Source organism: Dendrobates tinctorius, unplaced genomic scaffold (assembly GCF_039654945.1).
Source record: "Dendrobates tinctorius isolate UK_male_01 unplaced genomic scaffold, ASM3965494v1 ptg000130l, whole genome shotgun sequence".
Lineage (NCBI taxonomy): Eukaryota > Metazoa > Chordata > Amphibia > Anura > Dendrobatidae > Dendrobates > Dendrobates tinctorius.
Genome location: NW_027361798.1, coordinates 4,770,439 through 4,795,080, shown reverse-complemented (window position 1 = coordinate 4,795,080; position 24,642 = coordinate 4,770,439). Strand labels below are relative to the sequence as shown.

At 47.2% G+C, this 24,642-nt stretch overlaps 1 protein-coding gene across 3 annotated transcripts in view; it reads left to right on the top strand.

Moving 5' to 3' along the window:
* Positions 1 to 24,642, top strand: part of NRBP2 (nuclear receptor binding protein 2) — a 220,915-nt gene that overhangs the window by 132,816 nt on the left and 63,457 nt on the right. The window lies entirely within an intron of this gene.

The following is a 24,642-nucleotide window of genomic DNA, read 5'->3' as shown; positions in this document are numbered from 1 at the left end:
TATAATGTTACTGCCTGTACGCTGTCTGTAGGGGTCGGCTGTATAGACAGTAATATATAATGTTACTGCCCGTACACTGTCTATAGGGTCGGCTGTATATACAGTGATATATAATGTTACTGCCCGTACGCTGTCTGTAGGGGTCGGCTGTATAGACAGTTATATATAATGTTACGGCCCGTACACTGTCTGTAGAGGTAGGCTGTATATACAGTGATATATAATGTTACTGCCCGTACGCTGTCTGTAGGGGTCGGCTGTATGTACAGTGATATATAATGTTACTGCCCGTACGCTGTCTGTAGGGGTCGGCTGTATATACAGTGATATATGTTACTGCCTGTACGCTGTCTGTAGGGGTCGGCTGTATACAGTGATATATAATGTTACTGCCCGTACGCTGTCTGTAGGGGTCGGCTGTATACACAGTGATATATAATGTTACTGCCCGTACACTGTCTGTAGGGGTCGGCTGTATATACAGTGATATATAATGTTACTGCACGTACGCTGTCTGTAGGGGTCAGCTGTATATACAGTGATATATAATGTTACTGCCCGTACGCTGTCTGTAGGGGTCGGCTGTATATACAGTGATATATAATGTTACTGCCCGTACGCTGTCTGTAGGGGTCGGCTGTATATACAATGATATATGTTACTGCCCGTACGCTGTCTGTAGGGGTCGGCTGTATACACAGTGATATATAATGTTACTGCCCGTACGCTGTCTGTAGGGGTCGGCTGTATATACAGTGATATATAATGTTACTGCCCGTATGCTGTCTGTAGGGGTCGGCTGTATATACAGTGATATATGTTACTGCCTGTACGCTGTCTGTAGGGGTCGGCTGTATACAGTGATATATAATGTTACTGCCCGTGCGCAGTCTGTAGGGGTCGGCTGTATACACAGTGATATATAATGTTACTGCCCGTACGCTGTCTGTAGGGGTCGGCTGTATATACAGTGATATATGTTACTGCCTGTACGCTGTCTGTAGGGGTCGGCTGTATACAGTGATATATAATGTTACTGCCCGTACGCTGTCTGTAGGGGTCGGCTGTATATACAGTGATATATGTTACTGCCCGTGCGCAGTCTGTAGGGGTCGGCTGTATACACAGTGATATATAATGATACTGCCCGTACGCTGTCTGTAGGGGTCGGCTGTATACACAGTGATATATAATGTTACTGCCCGTACGCTGTCTGTAGGGGTCGGCTGTATACACAGTGATATATGTTACTGCCCGTACGCTGTCTGTAGGGGTCGGCTGCATACACAGTGATATATAATGATACTGCCCGTACACTGTCTGTAGGGGTCGGCTGTATACAGTGATATATAATGTTACGGCCCGTACGCTGTCTGTAGGGGTCGGCTGTATACAGTGATATATAATGTTACGGCCCGTACGCTGTCTGTAGGGGTCGGCTGTATACACAGTGATATATAATGTTACTGCCCGTGCGCAGTCTGTAGGGGTCGGCTGTATACACAGTGATATATAATGATACTGCCCGTACGCTGTCTGTGGGGGTCGGCTGTATACACAGTGATATATAATGTTACTGCCCGTACGCTGTCTGTAGGGGTCGGCTGCATACACAGTGATATATAATGTTACTGCCCGTACGCTGTCTATAGGGGTCGGCTGTATACAGTGATATATAATGTTACTGCCCGTGCGCAGTCTGTAGGGGTCGGCTGTATACACAGTGATATATAATGATACTGCCCGTACGCTGTCTGTAGGGGTCGGCTGTATACACAGTGATATATAATGTTACTGCCCGTACGCTGTCTGTAGGGGTCGGCTGTATACACAGTGATATATAATGATACTGCCCGTACGCTGTCTGTAGGGGTCGGCTGTATATACAGTGATATATAATGTTACTGCCCGTACGCTGTCTGTAGGGGTCGGCTGTATACACAGTGATATATGTTACTGCCCGTACGCTGTCTGTAGGGGTCGGCTGCATACACAGTGATATATAATGTTACTGCCCGTACGCTGTCTGTAGGGGTCGGCTGTATACAGTGATATATAATGTTACTGCTCGTACGCTGTCTGTAGGGGACGGCTGTATATACAGTGATATATAACGTTACTGCCCGTACGCTGTCTGTAGGGGTCGGCTGTATACAGTGATATATAATGTTACTGCCCGTACGCTGTCTGTAGGGGTCGGCTGTATACAGTGATATATAATGTTACTGCCCGTGCGCAGTCTGTAGGGGTCGGCTGTATACACAGTGATATATAATGCTACTGCCCGTACGCTGTCTGTAGGGGTCGGCTGTATACACAGTGATATATGTTACTGCCCGTACGCTGTCTGTAGGGGTCGGCTGCATACACAGTGATATATAATGTTACTGCCCGTACGCTGTCTGTAGGGGTCGGCTGTATACAGTGATATATAATGTTACTGCTCGTACGCTGTCTGTAGGGGACGGCTGTATATACAGTGATATATAACGTTACTGCCCGTACGCTGTCTGTAGGGGTCGGCTGTATACAGTGATATATAATGTTACTGCTCGTACGCTGTCTGTAGGGGACGGCTGTATATACAGTGATATATAACGTTACTGCCCGTACGCTGTCTGTAGGGGTCGGCTGTATATACAGTGATATATAATGTTACTGCCCGTATGCTGTCTGTAGGGGTCGGCTGTATACAGTGATATATAATGTTACTGCCCGTACGCTGTCTGTAGGGTCGGCTGTATATACAGTGATATATAATGTTACTGCCCGTACGCTGTCTGTAGGGGTCGGCTGTATATACAGTGATATATAATGTTACTGCCCGTACGCTGTCTGTAGGGGTCGGCTGTATATACAGTGATATATAATGTTACTGCCCGTACGCTGTCTGTAGGGGTCGGCTGTATATACAGTGATATATAATGTTACGGCCCGTACTCTGTCTGTAGGGGTCGGCTGTATAGACAGTGATATATAATGTTACTGCCCGTACGCTGTCTGTAGAGGTCGGCTGTATACAGTGATATATAATGTTACTGCCCGTACGCTGTCTGTAGGGGTCGGCTGTATATACAGTGATATGTAATTTTACTGCCCGTACGCTGTCTGTAGGGGGTCGGCTGTATATACAGTCATATATAATGTTACTGCCCGTACGCTGTCGGTAGAGGTCGGTGTCATGATTTGTAGTCTTGCCCTGTCCTGTATTTTGTATAATAGGTCATTTAACTTTCCTCTGGTTCATTTGCTGTAAATTAACCATGTCTCCTTCCCCCAATACTTTGCAATGTCTTGTGATGTACCTGGACCATAATCTAATTTAGGCTTGTGTCAACAGCTAGTGCAACTTTGGCTATTGTTTTCCTAAGCAGAAGATAACCTACAATACACATCCTGTAGACTAAGTGGAGCCCTTACATTTCTAGAATCTTCTGATGGACCAAACCATTGAATAGTAGGTGTGACCCCTACCCCCCTTCAGATGGACTGATCCCAGGAGCCCTGACAATACGTTCTTGCTTTAAGATCAGATGTGAGTTGGATGCTAAAAGAGAAGGACGAGGCTGTCTGAGGAAGCTTCGGCCTCTGTGTGATCGTGGTGGATTTCTGGGACTCTTAAAGGACTATGGTTTTGTGATCTGGCACTAGGATTGTCGGGAGGTGCCCCCGAATCAGTTTCCTGTGGACTTATTTTGGGACTCTGCAAATTACCTTCGTGTTGTTCCTGTTTTTTGGTCAATAAATCTGTTGGATTATTCCCAGGCCTGTTGTCCCTCCTTGCTCTGGAGAATACTCCCGTCACAAACTGGTTGGCAGCGCTGGGATCAGAGCAGAAGGAATGGAGGACAACGGCCCATCAACATCTGGAACCAGCACCGCAGAGTGCAAGAACTGGACTGCGGTGAACCTACAAACAAAGGCCCGTGAACTGGGAGTCAGCTACAAGGGACTCTCCAAGGAGCAGCTGATTGAGGCTTTGGAAGCAGTTCACCTGCAAGATGATGCTGAGGAAGGATCCTCACAGCAAAGAGAGGAAAGGCGGCAGTCGGAGGTAAATACCCAAAAAAGTCAGTGGGTTGTGTGGTACGAGGAGGAGATGGCCTTGCTGGGAGAAGAGGCTACCATAGAAGATAAGAGGGAGGTCATGCGCACAGCCAAGGAGAGGCAGCGCAGGATGGAGGAGAGGGCAATGCTGGAGAGGGAGATCACTTTGGAGGCAGCGAGAAGCTCCAGACAGACTGTACCCACAGCATCCCCCATGAGGGAACTCCCCAGAGTGTCCCGCAAAGACTTCAAGCCGTTTAATGAGGCTTCCGGTGACATTGAGGGCTTCTTCCTGGACTTTGAGCATCAGTGTCGATTAATGGAAGTCCCGGAAAGGGAGCGCGTCCGACATCTTGTGGGGCTCTTAGAGGGTGGAGCTGCCGCAGCCTATAGAGCTATGGACCCTCGGTTGAACTGTGAGTATGCGGAGATTAAACAGACTATTCTAGAACATTATGCTGTGACCCCAGACACTTACAGGACTCAGTTCCGTACTTTAGCCTGTGATGAGGAAGTGTCCTTCAAGATGTATGCTCACAAACTCAAACATATATGTCATCGCTGGCTGGAGGCAGAGGAGGCCATAACCTGGGAAACGTTCCTGCAGGTCATCCTAAAAGAGCAGTTTTATTTTAAGTGCCCCGCTGAGATACGGGAATGGGTGCGTGAAAGGAGACCAGCAACAGTGGAGGAAGCTGCAGCTCTAGCTGATGAGGCTCTCACCATCAAGCCTCAGTGGAAAAAATTCCTACTCAGGGAGAAAAACACTACCAGCCCCCCAACGCTGGCGGCCCCTGGTCCTTCTGCCTCCAATATTCACCATCCCACTAGACCATCAACTCATGGTGACCTTCGTGTGACTGTGCCTCGCATTACTCCTGCTCCACCTTTGGGACTACGACGTGGAGGAAGAATCCCAGAGCGCAGATGCTATGGATGTGGGCAGCCCGGGCATATGCAATTCTAATGTCCAGGTGTACGGAGGCAGAACACCTACAGACCGCCTTTGCCTGTTCATTATCTACAGACCCCCTCACCTGGAGAAGAGATGGATTCAGTGCCTGATGATTTGCCAAGTGACTCTGATATCCTGGCTTCCCTACCAGGAGTCTATGGGGTGCGAGCCCCAGCCACCTGTTCTTCTGATCTTCAGCACAAACATCTACAGGAGGTCGTGCTGGATGGTCAAAAAGTTGTTGGCTTCCGTGACACTGGGGCTTTTCTCACCATAGCCGATCCCCGAGTAATTCAACCAGAAGCAATTCAAAAGGGACCAGGAATTGCCATTGAATTGGCTGGAGGTACCCAGAGATATATTCCAAGAGCGAGTGTGACCCTGGATTATGGCTTTGGGGCCAAACAATGCATGGTCGGTGTGATGAGCGGCCTCCCTGCAGACGTTCTTCTAGGAAATGATGTGGGGAATCTTCATTGCCACTTTGTCGGTGCGGTAACCCGAAGTCAAGCCAAGAGAGCAGCAAATGTGGACGTGTACAACCCATCCATGGAAATGAGGCCACCAGAACCGCCGTCACAGCCGGTGAGTGATTCTTCTTGTGGGGATAATATGAATGTTACCTGGGATAAAGTTCAGTTTAGACAAGAAGTGGAGACTGACCCCACCCTAGCTAGTTTTAGAGCTCGAGCTGAAATAGGGCAGCTAGGGGAGAATGGAGAAAGAATTATCAGAGAAAATGGACTTCTGTATCGGGTTACCAATGCCGACTCCCTAGATAAGCCCTGGACTTATAGCAAACAGCTGATTGTTCCTCAGAAATACAGAATTCCCCTATTACACCTTGCTCATGATATTCCTACTGCTGGCCATCAAGGCAAAACCCGCACCGAGAGGCGATTGACTCAATCTTTCTATTGGCATGGGATTTCCCAAGCAGTGGCGCATTTCTGCCGAACTTGCGACATATGTCAGCGTAGAGGGCGACCCGGAGATCACCCAAAGGCACCCCTGCAACCGCTCCCTATAATAGAAGAACCCTTTCAAAGAGTAGCTGTTGATATCATTGGACCTCTGGCTAAACCAAGTAAATCTGGAAAGCAGTACATTCTCACTGTTGTGGACTATGCCACCCGATATCCAGAAGCGGTGGCCTTGTCAAGTATTTCTGCAGCCAAGGTGGCCGAGGCCCTGGTTACCATTTTCACCAGAGTAGGATTTCCCAGTGAGATCTTGTCGGACCAAGGCTCCCAGTTCATGTCAGAGCTGGTCCAGTGTCTGTGGCGCACCTGTGGAGTACGAGCGATCCGCACGACCCCGTATCATCCCCAAACAAATGGACTTTGTGAACGATTTAATGGCACTCTGAAGAATATGCTGAGGGCCTTCACTGACAGAGATTCAAACTGGGAGAAGTACCTACCCCATCTCTTGTTTGCCTATCGGGAAGTTCCCCAGGAGTCCACTGGGTTCTCCCCCTTTGAACTACTCTATGGAAGAAAGGTCCGAGGACCCTTAACCCTGCTCAAGGAATACTGGGAGGGGCAAGTTGAAGATACAGGGGCCCCTTGTGCAAATGAGAATAAAGTTGATCCTTCTACAATGTGACAGCCCTTTAGATATTTGTAGACAGCTATTAAGTCTCCTCTCAGTCTTCTCTTTTGCAAACTAAACATTCCCAAATCCTGCAACCTTTCCTCATAAGACAGGGTTTGCAGACCGGTCACCATTCTGGTCGCCCCTGTTGTCCCTTATGTCCTAAAGCTGCGAGAAACCCTGGCCCAACTTGCTAGTTTTGCCCAGAGTCATGTGCGGATGGCTCAAACCAGACAAAAGACATGGTATGACCGTAAAGCACGCTACCGGGAGTTTGTAGAAGGACAACAGGTCTTAATGATTGTTCCCCATTGGCAGAATAAACTGCAGACAACATGGGAGGGTCCCTTCCGGGTTCTCAGAAAACTGAATGACACCAATTACCTTCTTGCTTTAGATGATCAGGGGCTAAGACAAAAGACTGTCCATGTGAATATGATTAAGGAGTACCATGACCGGACCCTTCCAATGATAGCAAGCTGTTGGCTAGCTTCAGAGGACGGTCAAGAGGATGAGGACTCCCTACCTGATCTCGTGGAAGCAGCGAGAGCCCCATCCACTGTGGAACAGGTTCCTCTGGGAGATCACCTGGATTCCTTACAGAAAAACCAGATGCTGGGAGTGCTTCAACAGAGACGTGCTGCTTTCTCATCCCAACCAGGTCGAACCACCGTCACCCAACATCATGTGGACACTCAGGGCATCCGTCCCATACAACAGGCTCCTTACCGGGTACCTGAATCAGTTCGAAACACCATGCAGCACGAACTGGAGGAGATGCTACAGCTTGGGGTAATCCAGGCCTCCCATAGCCCTTGGGCCTCTCCTGTGGTGTTAGTACCCAAGAAGGATGGGAGTACTCGATTTTGTGTGGACTATCGACGACTAAACGACCATACCGTCAGTGATCCTTACCCAATGCCTCGTATTGACGAACTTCTAGACCGACTGGCTGGATCCCGATATGTCACTATCTTTGATCTCAGTAAGGGATACTGGCAAATCCCTCTGACGGAGGAGGGGAGAGAACGGTCCGCTTTTATCACCCCTTTGGTCTGTATGAATTCCTAAATATGCCCTTTGGAATGAAGAATGCCCCGGCCACCTTCCAGAGAATGGTGGACCAGATCCTCCGGGGATGTGGTGACTTTGCTTGTGCCTACTTGGATGATATCGCCATCTTCAGCCAGACGTGGGAGGAACATCTGAACCAAGTAGCCGTTATTCTTGACCTGCTTCTTGCAGCAGGCCTAACCATTCGACCAGATAAATGCCAATTGGGGATGGGTGAAGTCCAGTACCTAGGGCATAGAGTAGGAGGAGGGAAGCTCCGTCCCGAACCTGCCAAAATCCAGGCTATTAGAGACTGGCCTGTACCCCAAACTAAGAAACAAGTTATGGCTTTTTTGGGCACTGCCAGTTATTACCGAAAATTTGTTTCTCATTTCAGCACTGTGGCCAAGCCTCTTACCGACCTGACCAAGAAAGCAATGCCCCGGCTGGTGATCTGGACTCCAGCCTGTGATGAGGCTTTTAACCAGCTGAAGGACGCTCTGGTCTGTGACCCTGTTCTGGCTGCTCCAGACTACAAGAGGAGATTCATTGTGCAGACGGACGCCTCTGCTTATGGACTGGGAGCTGTCCTCAGCCAGGTGAATGCAGCTCGGGACGAGCACCCCATTGCCTACCTCAGCCGGAAACTGCTGGACCGAGAAGTGGCCTATGCAACTGTTGAAAAAGAATGTCTGGCTGTAGTGTGGGCCCTTAGGAAACTAAGGCCGTATCTGTATGGACGAGAATTCACTGTCATTACTGATCACAATCCCCTCACCTGGCTGAACCGAGTCTCTGGGGACAATGGACGCTTACTACAATGGAGCCTGGCACTGCAGCCCTATAACTTTACCATACAGTATAGAAGAGGCAGCCAACACCAAAATGCAGATGGACTGTCCAGGCAAGAGGAGCCCTGAGTCCTGTCAGCCATGCCTGTGTGTACTTAACCAGTGACCTGTAGAGGTCCCTAGTACGTACACAAATTGGGAGGGGAAGGGATTGTCATGATTTGTAGTCTTGCCCTGTCCTGTATTTTGTATAATATGTCATTTAACTTTCCTCTGGTTCATTTGCTGTAAATTAACCATGTCTCCTTCCCCCAATACTTTGCAATGTCTTGTGATGTACCTGGACCATAATCTAATTTAGGCTTGTGTCAACAGCTAGTGGAACTTTGGCTATTGTTTTCCTAAGCAGAAGATAACCTACAATACACATCCTGTAGACTAAGTGGAGCCCTTACATTTCTAGAATCTTCTGATGGACCAAACCATTGAATAGTAGGTGTGACCCCTACCCCCCTTCAGATGGACTGATCCCAGGAGCCCTGACAATACATTCTTGCTTTAAGATCAGATGTGAGTTGGATGCTAAAAGAGAAGGACGAGGCTGTCTGAGGAAGCTTCGGCCTCTGTGTGATCGTGGTGGATTTCTGGGACTCTTAAAGGACTATGGTTTTGTGATCTGGCACAAGGATTGTCGGGAGGTGCCCCCGAATCCGTTTCCTGTGGACTTATTTTGGGACTCTGCAAATTACCTTCGTGTTGTTCCTGTTTTTTGGTCAATAAATCTGTTGGATTATTCCCAGGCCTGTTGTCCCTCCTTGCTCTGGAGAATACTCCCGTCACAGCTGTATATACAGTGATATATAATGTTACTGCCCGTACGCTGTCTGTAGGGTCGGCTGTATAGACAGTGATATATAATGTTACTGCCCGTACGCTGTCTGTAGGGGTCGGCTGCATATACAGTGATATATAATGTTACTGCCCGTACACTGTCTGTAGGGGTCGGCTGTATACAGTGATATATAATGTTACTGCCCGTACGCTGTCTGTAGGGGTCGGCTGCATATACAGTGATATATAATGTTACTGCCCGTACGCTGTCTGTAGGGGTCGGCTGTATACAGTGATATATAATGTTACTGCCCGTACGCTGTCTGTAGGGGTCGGCTGCATATACAGTGATATATAATGTTACTGCCCGTACGCTGTCTGTAGGGGTCGGCTGTATTTACAGTGATATATAATGTTACTGCCCGTACGCTGTCTGTAGGGGTCGGCTGCATATACAGTGATATATAATGTTACTGCCCGTACCCTGTCTGTAGGGGTCGGCTGTATACAGTGATATATAATGTTACTGCCCGTACGCTGTCTGTAGGGGTCGGCTGTATTTACAGTGATATATAATGTTACTGCCCGTACGCTGTCTGTAGGGGTCGGCTGCATATACAGTGATATATAATGTTACTGCCCGTACGCTGTCTGTAGGGGTCGGCTGTATTTACAGTGATATATAATGTTACTGCCCGTACGCTGTCTGTAGGGGTCGGCTGCATATACAGTGATATATAATGTTACTGCCCGTACCCTGTCTGTAGGGGTCGGCTGTATACAGTGATATATAATGTTACTGCCCGTACGCTGTCTGTAGGGGTCGGCTGTATTTACAGTGATATATAATGTTACTGCCCGTACGCTGTCTGTAGGGGTCGGCTGTATTTACAGTGATATATAATGTTACTGCCCGTACGCTGTCTGTAGGGGTCGGCTGCATATACAGTGATATATAATGTTACTGCCCGTACCCTGTCTGTAGGGGTCGGCTGTATACAGTGATATATAATGTTACTGCCCGTACGCTGTCTGTAGGGGTCGGCTGCATATACAGTGATATATAATGTTACTGCCTGTACACTGTCTGTAGGGGTCGGCTGTATACAGTGATATATAATGTTACTGCCCGTACGCTGTCTGTAGGGGTCGGCTGTATATACAGTGATATATAATGTTACTGCCCGTATGCTGTCTCTAGGGGTCGGCTGCATATACAGTGATATATAATGTTACTGCCCGTACGCTGTCTGTAGGGGTCGGCTGTATACAGTGATATATAATGTTACTGCCCGTACGCTGTCTGTAGTGGTCAGCTGTATATACAGTGATATATAATGTTACTGCCCGTACGCTGTCTGTAGGGGTCGGCTGTATACAGTGATATATAATGTTACTGCCCGTACGCTGTCTGTAGGGGTCGGCTGCATATACAGTGATATATAATGTTACTGCCTGTACACTGTCTGTAGGGGTCGGCTGTATACAGTGATATATAATGTTACTGCCCGTACGCTGTCTGTAGGGGTCGGCTGTATATACAGTGATATATAATGTTACTGCCCGTATGCTGTCTGTAGGGGTCGGCTGCATATACAGTGATATATAATGTTACTGCCCGTACGCTGTCTGTAGGGGTCGGCTGTATACAGTGATATATAATGTTACTGCCCGTACGCTGTCTGTAGGGGTCGGCTGTATACAGTGATATATAATGTTACTGCCCGTATGCTGTCTGTAGGGGTCGGCTGCATATACAGTGATATATAATGTTACTGCCCGTATGCTGTCTCTAGGGGTCGGCTGCATATACAGTGATATATAATGTTACTGCCCGTACACTGTCTGTAGGGGTCGGCTGTATATACAGTGATATATAATGTTACTGCCCGTACTCTGTCTGTAGGGGTCGGCTGTATATACAGTGATATATAATGTTACTGCCCGTATGCTGTCTCTAGGGGTCGGCTGCATATACAGTGATATATAATGTTACTGCCCGTACGCTGTCTGTAGGGGTCGGCTGTATACAGTGATATATAATGTTACTGCCCGTACGCTGTCTGTAGTGGTCAGCTGTATATACAGTGATATATAATGTTACTGCCCGTATGCTGTCTGTAGGGGTCGGCTGCATATACAGTGATATATAATGTTACTGCCCGTACGCTGTCTGTAGGGGTCGGCTGTATACAGTGATATATAATGTTACTGCCCGTACGCTGTCTGTAGGGGTCAGCTGTATATACAGTGATATATAATGTTACTGCCTGTACGCTGTCTGTAGGGGTCGGCTGTATACAGTGATATATAATGTTACTGCCCGTACGCTGTCTGTAGGGGTCGGCTGCATATACAGTGATATATAATGTTACTGCCCGTACGCTGTCTGTAGGGGTCGGCTGTATACAGTGATATATAATGTTACTGCCCGTACGCTGTCTGTAGGAGTCGGCTGTATATACAGTGATACATAATGTTACTGCCCGTACGCTGTCTGTAGGGTCTGCTGTATACACAGTGATATATAATGTTACTGCCCATACGCTGTCTGTAGGGGTCGGCTGTATACAGTGATATATAATGTTACTGCCCGTACTCTGTCTGTAGGGGTCGGCTGTATATACAGTGATATATAATGTTACTGCCCGTACACTGTCTGTAGGGGTCGGCTGTATACAGTGATATATAATGTTACTGCCCGTACTCTGTCTGTAGGGGTCGGCTGTATATACAGTGATATATAATGTTACTGCCCGTACACTGTCTGTAGGGGTCGGCTGTATACAGTGATATATAATGTTACTGCCCGTACTCTGTCTGTAGGGGTCGGCTGTATATACAGTGATATATAATGTTACTGCCCGTACACTGTCTGTAGGGGTCGGCTGTATACAGTGATATATAATGTTACTGCCCGTACGCTGTCTGTAGGGGTCGGCTGTATACAGTGATATATAATGTTACTGCCCATACGCTGTCTGTAGGGGTCGGCTGTATACAGTGATATATAATGTTACTGCCCGTACTCTGTCTGTAGGGGTCGGCTGTATATACAGTGATATATAATGTTACTGCCCGTACACTGTCTGTAGGGGTCGGCTGTATACAGTGATATATAATGTTACTGCCCGTACGCTGTCTGTAGGGGTCAGCTGTATACAGTGATATATAATGTTACTGCCCGTACGCTGTCTGTAGGGGTCGGCTGTATACAGTGATATATAATGTTACTGCCCGTACGCTGTCTGTAGGGGTCGGCTGTATACAGTGATATATAATGTTACTGCCCGTACGCTGTCTGTAGGGGTCGGCTGTATACACAGTGATATATAATGTTACTGCCCGTACGCTGTCTGTAGGGGTCGGCTGTATACAGTGATATATAATGTTACTGCCCGTACGCTGTCTGTAGGGGTCGGCTGTATACAGTGATATATAATGTTACTGCCCGTACGCTGTCTGTAGGGGTCGGCTGTATATACAGTGATATATAATGTTACTGCCCGTACACTGTCTGTAGGGGTCGGCTGTATACAGTGATATATAATGTTACTGCCCGTACACTGTCTGTAGGGGTCGGCTGTATACAGTGATATATAATGTTACTGCCCGTACGCTGTCTGTAGGGGTCGGCTGTATATACAGTGATATATAATGTTACTGCCTGTACGCTGTCTGTAGGGGTCGGCTGTATACAGTGATATATAATGTTACTGCCCGTACGCTGTCTGTAGGGGTCGGCTGTATAGACAGTGATATATAACGTTACTGCCCGTACACTGTCTGTAGGGGTCGGCTGTATATACAGTGATATATAATGTTACTGCCTGTACGCTGTCTGTAGGGGTCGGCTGTATATACAGTGATATATAATGTTACTGCCCGTACGCTGTCTGTAGGGGTCGGCTGTATAGACAGTGATATATAATGTTACTGCCCGTACGCTGTCTGTAGGGGTCGGCTGTATATACAGTGATATATAATGTTACTGCCCGTACGCTGTCTGTAGGGGTCGGCTGTATATACAGTGATATATAATGTTACTGCCCGTACGCTGTCTGTAGGGGTCGGCTGTATACAGTGATATATAATGTTACTGCCCGTACTCTGTCTGTAGGGGTCGGCTGTATATACAGTGATATATAATGTTACTGCCCGTACACTGTCTGTAGGGGTCGGCTGTATACAGTGATATATAATGTTACTGCCCGTACGCTGTCTGTAGGGGTCAGCTGTATACAGTGATATATAATGTTACTGCCCGTACGCTGTCTGTAGGGGTCGGCTGTATACAGTGATATATAATGTTACTGCCCGTACGCTGTCTGTAGGGGTCGGCTGTATACAGTGATATATAATGTTACTGCCCGTACGCTGTCTGTAGGGGTCGGCTGTATACACAGTGATATATAATGTTACTGCCCGTACGCTGTCTGTAGGGGTCGGCTGTATACAGTGATATATAATGTTACTGCCCGTACGCTGTCTGTAGGGGTCGGCTGTATACAGTGATATATAATGTTACTGCCCGTACGCTGTCTGTAGGGGTCGGCTGTATATACAGTGATATATAATGTTACTGCCCGTACACTGTCTGTAGGGGTCGGCTGTATACAGTGATATATAATGTTACTGCCCGTACGCTGTCTGTAGGGGTCGGCTGTATACAGTGATATATAATGTTACTGCCCGTACGCTGTCTGTAGGGGTCGGCTGTATATACAGTGATATATAATGTTACTGCCTGTACGCTGTCTGTAGGGGTCGGCTGTATACAGTGATATATAATGTTACTGCCCGTACGCTGTCTGTAGGGGTCGGCTGTATAGACAGTGATATATAACGTTACTGCCCGTACACTGTCTGTAGGGGTCGGCTGTATACACAGTGATATATATAATGTTACTGCCCGTACACTGTCTGTAGGGGTCGGCTGTATATACAGTGATATATAATGTTACTGCCTGTACGCTGTCTGTAGGGGTCGGCTGTATATACAGTGATATATAATGTTACTGCCCGTACGCTGTCTGTAGGGGTCGGCTGTATAGACAGTGATATATAATGTTACTGCCCGTACGCTGTCTGTAGGGGTCGGCTGTATATACAGTGATATATAATGTTACTGCCCGTACGCTGTCTGTAGGGGTCGGCTGTATATACAGTGATATATAATGTTACTGCCCGTACGCTGTCTGTAGGGGTCGGCTGTATACAGTGATATATAATGTTACTGCCCGTACTCTGTCTGTAGGGGTCGGCTGTATATACAGTGATATATAATGTTACTGCCCGTACACTGTCTGTAGGGGTCGGCTGTATACAGTGATATATAATGTTACTGCCCGTACGCTGTCTGTAGGGGTCAGCTGTATACAGTGATATATAATGTTACTGCCCGTACGCTGTCTGTAGGGGTCGGCTGTATACAGTGATATATAATGTTACTGCCCGTACGCTGTCTGTAGGGGTCGGCTGTATACAGTGATATATAATGTTACTGCCCGTACGCTGTCTGTAGGGGTCGGCTGTATACACAGTGATATATAATGTTACTGCCCGTACGCTGTCTGTAGGGGTCGGCTGTATACAGTGATATATAATGTTACTGCCCGTACGCTGTCTGTAGGGGTCGGCTGTATACAGTGATATATAATGTTACTGCCCGTACGCTGTCTGTAGGGGTCGGCTGTATATACAGTGATATATAATGTTACTGCCCGTACACTGTCTGTAGGGGTCGGCTGTATACAGTGATATATAATGTTACTGCCCGTACACTGTCTGTAGGGGTCGGCTGTATACAGTGATATATAATGTTACTGCCCGTACGCTGTCTGTAGGGGTCGGCTGTATATACAGTGATATATAATGTTACTGCCCGTACACTGTCTGTAGGGGTCGGCTGTATACAGTGATATATAATGTTACTGCCCGTACACTGTCTGTAGGGGTCGGCTGTATATACAGTGATATATAATGTTACTGCCTGTACGCTGTCTGTAGGGGTCGGCTGTATACAGTGATATATAATGTTACTGCCCGTACGCTGTCTGTAGGGGTCGGCTGTATAGACAGTGATATATAACGTTACTGCCCGTACGCTGTCTGTAGGGGTCGGCTGTATACAGTGATATATAATGTTACTGCCTGTACGCTGTCTGTAGGGGTCGGCTGTATAGACAGTGATATATAATGTTACTGCCCGTACGCTGTCTGTAGGGGTCGGCTGTATATACAGTGATATATAATGTTACTGCCCGTACGCTGTCTGTAGGGGTCGGCTGTATATACAGTGATATATAATGTTACTGCCCGTACGCTGTCTGTCGGGGTCGGCTGTATACAGAGTGATATATAATGTTACTGCCCGTACGCTGTCTGTAGGGGTCAGCTGTATATACAGTGATATATAATGTTACTGCCCGTACGCTGTCTGTAGGGGTCGGCTGTATACAGTGATATATAACGTTACTGCCCGTACACTGTCTGTAGGGGTCGGCTGTATGTACAGTGATATATAATGTTACTGCCCGTACGCTGTCTGTAGGGGTCGGCTGTATACAGTGATATATAACGTTACTGCCCGTACACTGTCTGTAGGGGTCGGCTGTATATACAGTGATATATAATGTTACTGCCCGTACGCTGTCTGTAGGGGTCGGCTGTATACACAGTGATATATAATGTTACTGCCCGTACGCTGTCTGTAGGGGTCGGCTGTATAGACAGTGATATATAATGTTACTGCCCGTACGCTGTCTGTAGGGGTCGGCTGTATAGACAGTGATATATAATGTTACTGCCCGTACGCTGTCTGTAGGGGTCGGCTGTATATACAGTGATATATAATGTTACTGCCCGTACACTGTCTGTAGGGGTCGGCTGTATACACAGTGATATATAATGTTACGGCCCGTACGCTGTCTGTAGGGGTCGGCTGTATATACAGTGATATATAATGTTACTGCCCGTACGCTGTCTGTAGGGGTCGGCTGTATAGACAGTGATATATAATGTTACTGCCTGTACGCTGTCTGTAGGGGTCGGCTGTATACAGTGATATATGTTACTGCCTGTACGCTGTCTGTTGGGGTCGGCTGTATACAGTGATATATAATGTTACTGTCCGTACGCTGTCTGTAGGGGTCGGCTGTATACACAGTGATATATAATGTTACTGCCCGTACGCTGTCTGTAGGGGTCGGCTGTATACACAGTGATATATAATGTTACTGCCCGTACGCTGTCTGTAGGGGTCGGCTGTATACACAGTGATATATAATGTTACTGTCCGTACGCTGTCTGTAGGGGTCGGCTGTATATACAGTGATATATAATGTTACTGCCCGTACGCTGTCTGTAGGGGTCGGCTGTATATACAGTGATATATAATGTTACTGCCCGTACGCTGTCTGTAGGGGTCGGCTGTATATACAGTGATATATAATGTTACTGCCTGTACGCTGTCTGTAGGGGTCGGCTGTATACAGTGATATATAATGTTGCGGCCCGTACGCTGTCTGTAGGGTCGGCTGTATACACAGTGATATATAATGTTATGGCCCGTACGCTGTCTGTAGGGTCGGCTGTATAGACAGTGATATATAATGTTACTGCCCGTACGCTGTCTGTAGGGGTCGGCTGTATACACAGTGATATATAATGTTACTGCCCGTACGCTGTCTGTAGGGGTCGGCTGTATATACAGTGATATATAATGTTACTGCCCGTACGTTGTCTGTAGGGTCGGCTGTATAGACAGTGATATATAATGTTACTGCCCGTACGCTGTCTGTAGGGTCGGCTGTATAGACAGTGATATATAATGTTACTGCCCGTACGCTGTCTGTAGGGGTCGGCTGTATACAGTGATATATAATGTTACTGCCCGTACGTTGTCTGTAGGGGTCGGCTGTATACAGTGATATATAATGTTGCGGCCCGTACGCTGTATGTAGGGGTCGGCTGTATATACAGTGATATATAATGTTACTGCCCGTACGCTGTCTGTAGGGGTCGGCTGTATACAGTGATATATAATGTTGCGGCCCGTACGCTGTCTGTAGGGGTCGGCTGCATATACAGTGATATATAATGTTACTGCCCGTACGCTGTCTGTAGGGGTCGGCTGTATACAGTGATATATAATGTTACTGCCCGTAGGCTGTCTGTAGGGGTCGGCTGTATACAGTGATATATAATGTTACTGCCCGTACGCTGTCTGTAGGGGTCGGCTGCATATACAGTGATATATAATGTTACTGCCCGTACGCTGTCTGTAGGGGTCGGCTGTATACAGTGATATATAATGTTACTGCCCGTACGCTGTCTGTAGGGGTCGGCTGTATATACAGTGATATATAATGTTGCGGCCCGTACGCTGTCTGTAGGGGTCGGCTGTATATACAGTGATATATAATGTTACTGCCCGTACTCTGTCTGTAGGGGTCGGCTGCATATACAGTGATATATAATGTTACTGCCCGTACGCTGTCTGTAGGGGTCAGCTGTATATACAGTGATATATAATGTTACTGCCTGTACGCTGTCTGTAGGGGTCGGCTGTATACAGTGATATATAATGTTACTGCCTGTACGCTGTCTGTAGGGGTCGGCTGTATACAGTGATATATAATGTTACTGCCCGTACGCTGTCTGTAGGGGTCGGCTGTATACAGTGATATATAATGTTACTGCCCGTACGCTGTCTGTAGGGGTCGGCTGCATATACAGTGATATATAATGTTACTGCCCGTACGCTGTCTGTAGGGGTCGGCTGTATACAGTGATATATAATGTTACTGCCCGTACGCTGTCTGTAGGGGTCGGCTGTATACAGTGATATATAATGTTACTGCCCGTACGCTGTCTGTAGGAGTCGGCTGTATATACAGTGATATATAATGTTACTGCCCGTACGCTGTCTGTAGAAGTCGGCTGTATACAGTGATATATAATGTTACTGCCCGTACGCTGTCTGTAGGGGTCGGCTGTATATACAGTGATATATAATGTTACTGCCCGTACGCTGTCTGTAGGGTCTGCTGTATACACAGTGATATATAATGTTACTGCCCATACGCTGTCTGTAGGGGTCGGCTGTATACAGTGATATATAATGTTACTGCCCGTACGCTGTCTGTAGGGGTCAGCTGTATACAGTGATATATAATGTTACTGCCCGTACGCTGTCTGTAGGGGTCGGCTGTATACACAGTGATATATAATGTTACTGCCCGTACGCTGTCTGTAGGGGTCGGCTGTATACAGTGATATATAATGTTACTGCCCGTACGCTGTCTGTAGGGGTCGGCTGTGTATACAGTGATATATAATGTTACTGCCCGTACACTGTCTGTAGGGGTCGGCTGTATATACAGTGATATATAATGTTACTGCCTGTACGCTGTCTGTAGGGGTCGGCTGTATATACAGTGATATATAATGTTACTGCCCGTACGCTGTCTGTAGGGGTCGGCTGTATACAGTGATATATAACGTTACTGCCCGTACGCTGTCTGTAGGGGTCGGCTGTATAGACAGTGATATATAATGTTACTGCCCGTACGCTGTCTGTAGGGGTCGGCTGTATACAGTGATATATAATGTTACTGCCCGTACGCTGTCTGTAGGGGTCGGCTGTATACAGTGATATATAACGTTACTGCCCGTACGCTGTCTGTAGGGGTCGGCTGTATACACAGTGATATATAATGTTACTGCCCGTACGCTGTCTGTAGGGGTCGGCTGTATACAGTGATATATAATGTTACTGCCCGTACGCTGTCTGTAGGGGTCGGCTGTATATACAGTGATATATAATGTTACTGCCCGTACGCTGTCTGTAGGGGTCGGCTGTATAGACAGTGATATATAATGTTACTGCCCGTACACTGTCTGTAGGGGTCGGCTGTATACAGTGATATATAATGTTACTGCCTGTACGCTGTCTGTAGGGGTCGGCTGTATATACAGTGATATATAATGTTACTGCCTGTACGCTGTCTGTAGGGGTCGGCTGTATATACAGTGATATATAATGTTACTGCCCGTACGCTGTCTGTAGGGGTCGGCTGCATATACAGTGATATATAATGTTACTGCCCGTACGCTGTCTGTAGGGGTCGGCTGTCTATACAGTGATATATAATGTTACTGCCCGTACGCTGTCTGTAGGGGTCGGCTGTATATACAGTGATATATAATGTTACTGCCTGTACGCTGTCTGTAGGGGTCGGCTGTATATACAGTGATATATAATGTTACTGCCCGTACGCTGTCTGTAGGGGTCGGCTGTATATACAGTGATATATAATGTTACTGCCCGTACGCTGTCTGTAGGGGTCGGCTGCATATACAGTGATATATAATGTTACTGCCCGTACGCTGTCTGTAGGGGTCGGCTGTCTATACAGTGATATATAATGTTACTGCCCGTACGCTGTCTGTAGGGGTCGGCTGTATATACAGTGATATATAATGTTACTGCCTGTACGCTGTCTGTAGGGGTCGGCTGTATATACAGTGATATATAATGTTACTGCCCGTACGCTGTCTGTAGGGGTCGGCTGTATATACAGTGATATATAATGTTACTGCCCGTACGCTGTCTGTAGGGGTCGGCTGTATACACAGTGATATATAATGTTACTGCCCGTACGCTGTCTGTAGGGGTCGGCTGTATATACAGTGATATAATGTTACTGCCTGTACGCTGTCTGTAGGGGTCGGCTGTATATACAGTGATATATAATGTTACTGCCCGTACGCTGTCTGTAGGGGTCGGCTGTATATACAGTGATATATAATGTTACTGCCCGTACGCTGTCTGTAGGGGTCGGCTGTATACAGAGTGATATATAATGTTACTGCCCGTACGCTGTCTGTAGGGGTCGGCTGTATATACAGTGATATATAATGTTACTGCCCGTACGCTGTCTGTAGGGGTCGGCTGTATACAGAGTGATATATAATGTTACTGCCCGTACGCTGTCTGTAGGGGTCGGCTGTATACAGTGATATATAACGTTACTGCCCGTACACTGTCTGTAGGGGTCGGCTGTATATACAGTGATATATAATGTTACTGCCTGTACGCTGTCTGTAGGGGTCGGCTGTATACACAGTGATATATAATGTTACTGCCCGTACACTGTCTGTAGGGGTCGGCTTTATATACAGTGATATATAATGTTACTGCCCGTACGCTGTCTGTAGGGGTCGGCTGTATGTACAGTGATATATAATGTTACTGCCCGTACGCTGTCTGTAGGGGTCGGCTGTATAGACAGTGATATATAATGTTACTGCCTGTACGCTGTCTGTAGGGGTCGGCTGTATACAGTGATATATGTTACTGCCTGTACGCTGTCTGTTGGGGTCGGCTGTATACAGTGATATATAATGTTACTGCCCGTACGCTGTCTGTAGGGGTCGGCTGTATGTACAGTGATATATAATGTTACTGCCCGTACGCTGTCTGTAGGGGTCGGCTGTATAGACAGTGATATATAATGTTACTGCCTGTACGCTGTCTGTAGGGGTCGGCTGTATACAGTGATATATGTTACTGCCTGTACGCTGTCTGTAGGGTCGGCTGTATAGTCAGTGATATATAATGTTACTGCCCGTACGCTGTCTGTAGGGGTCGGCTGTATACACAGTGATATATAATGTTATGGCCCGTACGCTGTCTGTAGGGTCGGCTGTATAGACAGTGATATATAATGTTACTGCCCGTACGCTGTCTGTAGGGGTCGGCTGTATATACAGTGATATATAATGTTACTGCCCGTACGCTGTCTGTAGGGGTCGGCTGTATATACAGTGATATATAATGTTACTGCCCGTACGCTGTCTGTAGGGGTCGGCTGTATACACAGTGATATATAATGTTACTGCCCGTACGCTGTCTGTAGGGGTCGGCTGTATATACAGTGATATATAATGTTACTGCCCGTACGCTGTCTGTAGGGGTCGGCTGCATATACAGTGATATATAATGTTACTGCCCGTACGCTGTCTGTAGGGGTCGGCTGTATATACAGTGATATATAATGTTACTGCCCGTACGCTGTCTGTAGGGGTCGGCTGTATACAGTGATATATAATGTTACTGCCCGTACGCTGTCTGTAGGGGTCGGCTGTATACAGTGATATATAATGTTACTGCCCGTACGCTGTCTGTAGGGGTCGGCTGTATACAGTGATATATAATGTTACTGCCCGTACGCTGTCTGTAGGGGTCGGCTGTATACAGTGATATATAATGTTACTGCCTGTACGCTGTCTGTAGGGGTCGGCTGTATACAGTGATATATAATGTTACTGCCCGTACGCTGTCTGTAGGGGTCGGCTGTATATACAGTGATATATAATGTTACTGCCCGTACGCTGTCTGTAGGGGTCGGCTGTATACAGTGATATATAATGTTACTGCCCGTACGCTGTCTGTAGGGGTCGGCTGTATACAGTGATATATAATGTTGCGGCCCGTACGCTGTCTGTAGGGGTCGGCTGTATAGACAGTGATATATAATGTTACTGCCCGTACGCTGTCTGTAGGGGTCGGCAGTATACACAGTGATATATAATGTTATGGCCCGTACGCTGTCTGTAGGGTCGGCTATATAGACAGTGATATATAATGTTACTGCCCGTACGCTGTCTGTAGGGGTCGGCTGCATATACAGTGATATATAATGTTACTGCCCGTACGCTGTCTGTAGGGGTCGGCTGTATACACAGTGATATATAATGTTACTGCCCGTACGCTGTCTGTAGGGGTCGGCTGTATACAGTGATATATAATGTTACTGCCCGTACGCTGTCTGTAGGGGTCGGCTGTATACAGTGATATATAATGTTACTGCCCGTACGCTGTCTGTAGGGGTCGGCTGTATACAGTGATATATAATGTTGCGGCCCGTACGCTGTCTGTAGGGGTCGGCTGTATAGACAGTGATATATAATGTTACTGCCCGTACGCTGTCTGTAGGGGTCGGCTGTATAGACAGTGATATATAATGTTACTGCCCGTACGCTGTCTGTAGGGGTCGGCTGTATACAGTGATATATAATGTTGCGGCCCGTACGCTGTCTGTAGGGGTCGGCTGTATAGACAGTGATATATAATGTTACTGCCCGTACGCTGTCTGTAGGGGTCGGCTGTATAGACAGTGATATATAATGTTACTGCCCGTACGCTGTCTGTAGGGGTCGGCTGTATAGACAGTGATATATAATGTTACTGCCCGTACGCTGTCTGTAGGGGTCGGCTGCATATACAGTGATATATAATGTTACTGCCCGTACGCTGTCTGTAGGGGTCGGCTGTATACAGTGATATATAATGTTGCGGCCCGTACGCTGTCTGTAGGGGTCGGCTGTATAGACAGTGATATATAATGTTACTGCCCGTACGCTGTCTGTAGGGGTCGGCAGTATACACAGTGATATATAATGTTATGGCCCGTACGCTGTCTGTAGGGTCGGCTATATAGACAGTGATATATAATGTTACTGCCCGTATGCTGTCTGTAGGGGTCGGCTGTATACACAGTGATATATAATGTTACTGCCCGTACGCTGTCTGTAGGGGTCGGCTGTATATACAGTGATATATAATGTTACTGCCCGTACGCTGTCTGTAGGGGTCGGCTGCATATACAGTGATATATAATGTTACTGCCCGTACGCTGTCTGTAGGGGTCGGCTGTATATACAGTGATATATAATGTTACTGCCCGTACGCTGTCTGTAGGGGTCGGCTGTATACAGTGATATATAATGTTACTGCCCGTACGCTGTCTGTAGGGGTCGGCTGTATACACAGTGATATATAATGTTACTGCCCGTACGCTGTCTGTAGGGGTCGGCTGTATACAGTGATATATAATGTTACTGCCCGTACGCTGTCTGTAGGGGTCGGCTGTATATACAGTGATATATAATGTTACTGCCCGTACGCTGTCTGTAGGGGTCGGCTGTATAGACAGTGATATATAATGTTACTGCCCGTACGCTGTCTGTAGGGGTCGGCTGTATAGACAGTGATATATAATGTTACTGCCCGTACGCTGTCTGTAGGGGTCGGCTGTATATACAGTGATATATAATGTTACTTCCCGTACGCTGTCTGTAGGTGTCGGCTGTATACAGTGATATATAATGTTACTGCCCGTACGCTGTCTGTAGGGGTCGGCTGTATACACAGTGATATATAATGTTACTGCCCGTACGCTGTCTGTAGGTGTCGGCTGTATACAGTGATATATAATGTTACTGCCCGTACGCTGTCTGTAGGGGTCGGCTGTATACACAGTGATATATAATGTTACTGCCCGTACGCTGTCTGTAGGGGTCGGCTGTATATACAGTGATATATAATGTTACTGCCCGTACGCTGTCTGTAGGTGTCGGCTGTATACAGTGATATATAATGTTACTGCCCGTACGCTGTCTGTAGGGGTCGGCTGTATATACAGTGATATATAATGTTACTTCCCGTACGCTGTCTGTAGGTGTCGGCTGTATACAGTGATATATAATGTTACTGCCCGTACGCTGTCTGTAGGGGTCGGCTGTATACACAGTGATATATAATGTTACTGCCCGTACGCTGTCTGTAGGGGTCGGCTGTATATACAGTGATATATAATGTTACTGCCCGTACGCTGTCTGTAGGGGTCGGCTGTATATACAGTGATATATAATGTTACTGCCCGTACGCTGTCTGTAGGGGTCGGCTGTATATACAGTGATATATAATGTTACTGCCCGTACGCTGTCTGTAGGGGTCGGCTGTATATACAGTGATATATAATGTTACTGCCTGTACGCTGTCTGTAGGGGTCGGCTGTATACAGTGATATATAATGTTACTGCCCGTACGCTGTCTGTAGTGGTCGGCTGTATACAGTGATATATAATGTTACTGCCTGTACGCTGTCTGTAGAGGTCGGCTGTATATACAGTGATATATAATGTTACTGCCCGTACGCTGTCTGTAGAGGTCGGCTGTATAGACAGTGATATATAAAGTTAATGCCCGTACGCTGTCTGTAGGGGTCGGCTGTATATAGTGACTGCTCAGCCTGCTGTCTGTAGGGGTCGGCCGTATATAGTGACTGCTCAGCCTGCTGTCTGTAGGGCTCGGCCGTATATAGTGACTGCTCAGCCTGCTGTCTGTAGGGGTCGGCCGTATATAGTGACTGCTCAGCCTGATGTCTGTAGGGCTCGGCCGTATATAGTGACTGCTCAGCCTGCTGTCTGTAGGGTTTGGCCGTATATAGTGACTGCTCAGCCTGCTGTCTGTAGGGGTCGGCCGTATATAGTGACTGCTCAGCCTGCTGTCTGTAGGGG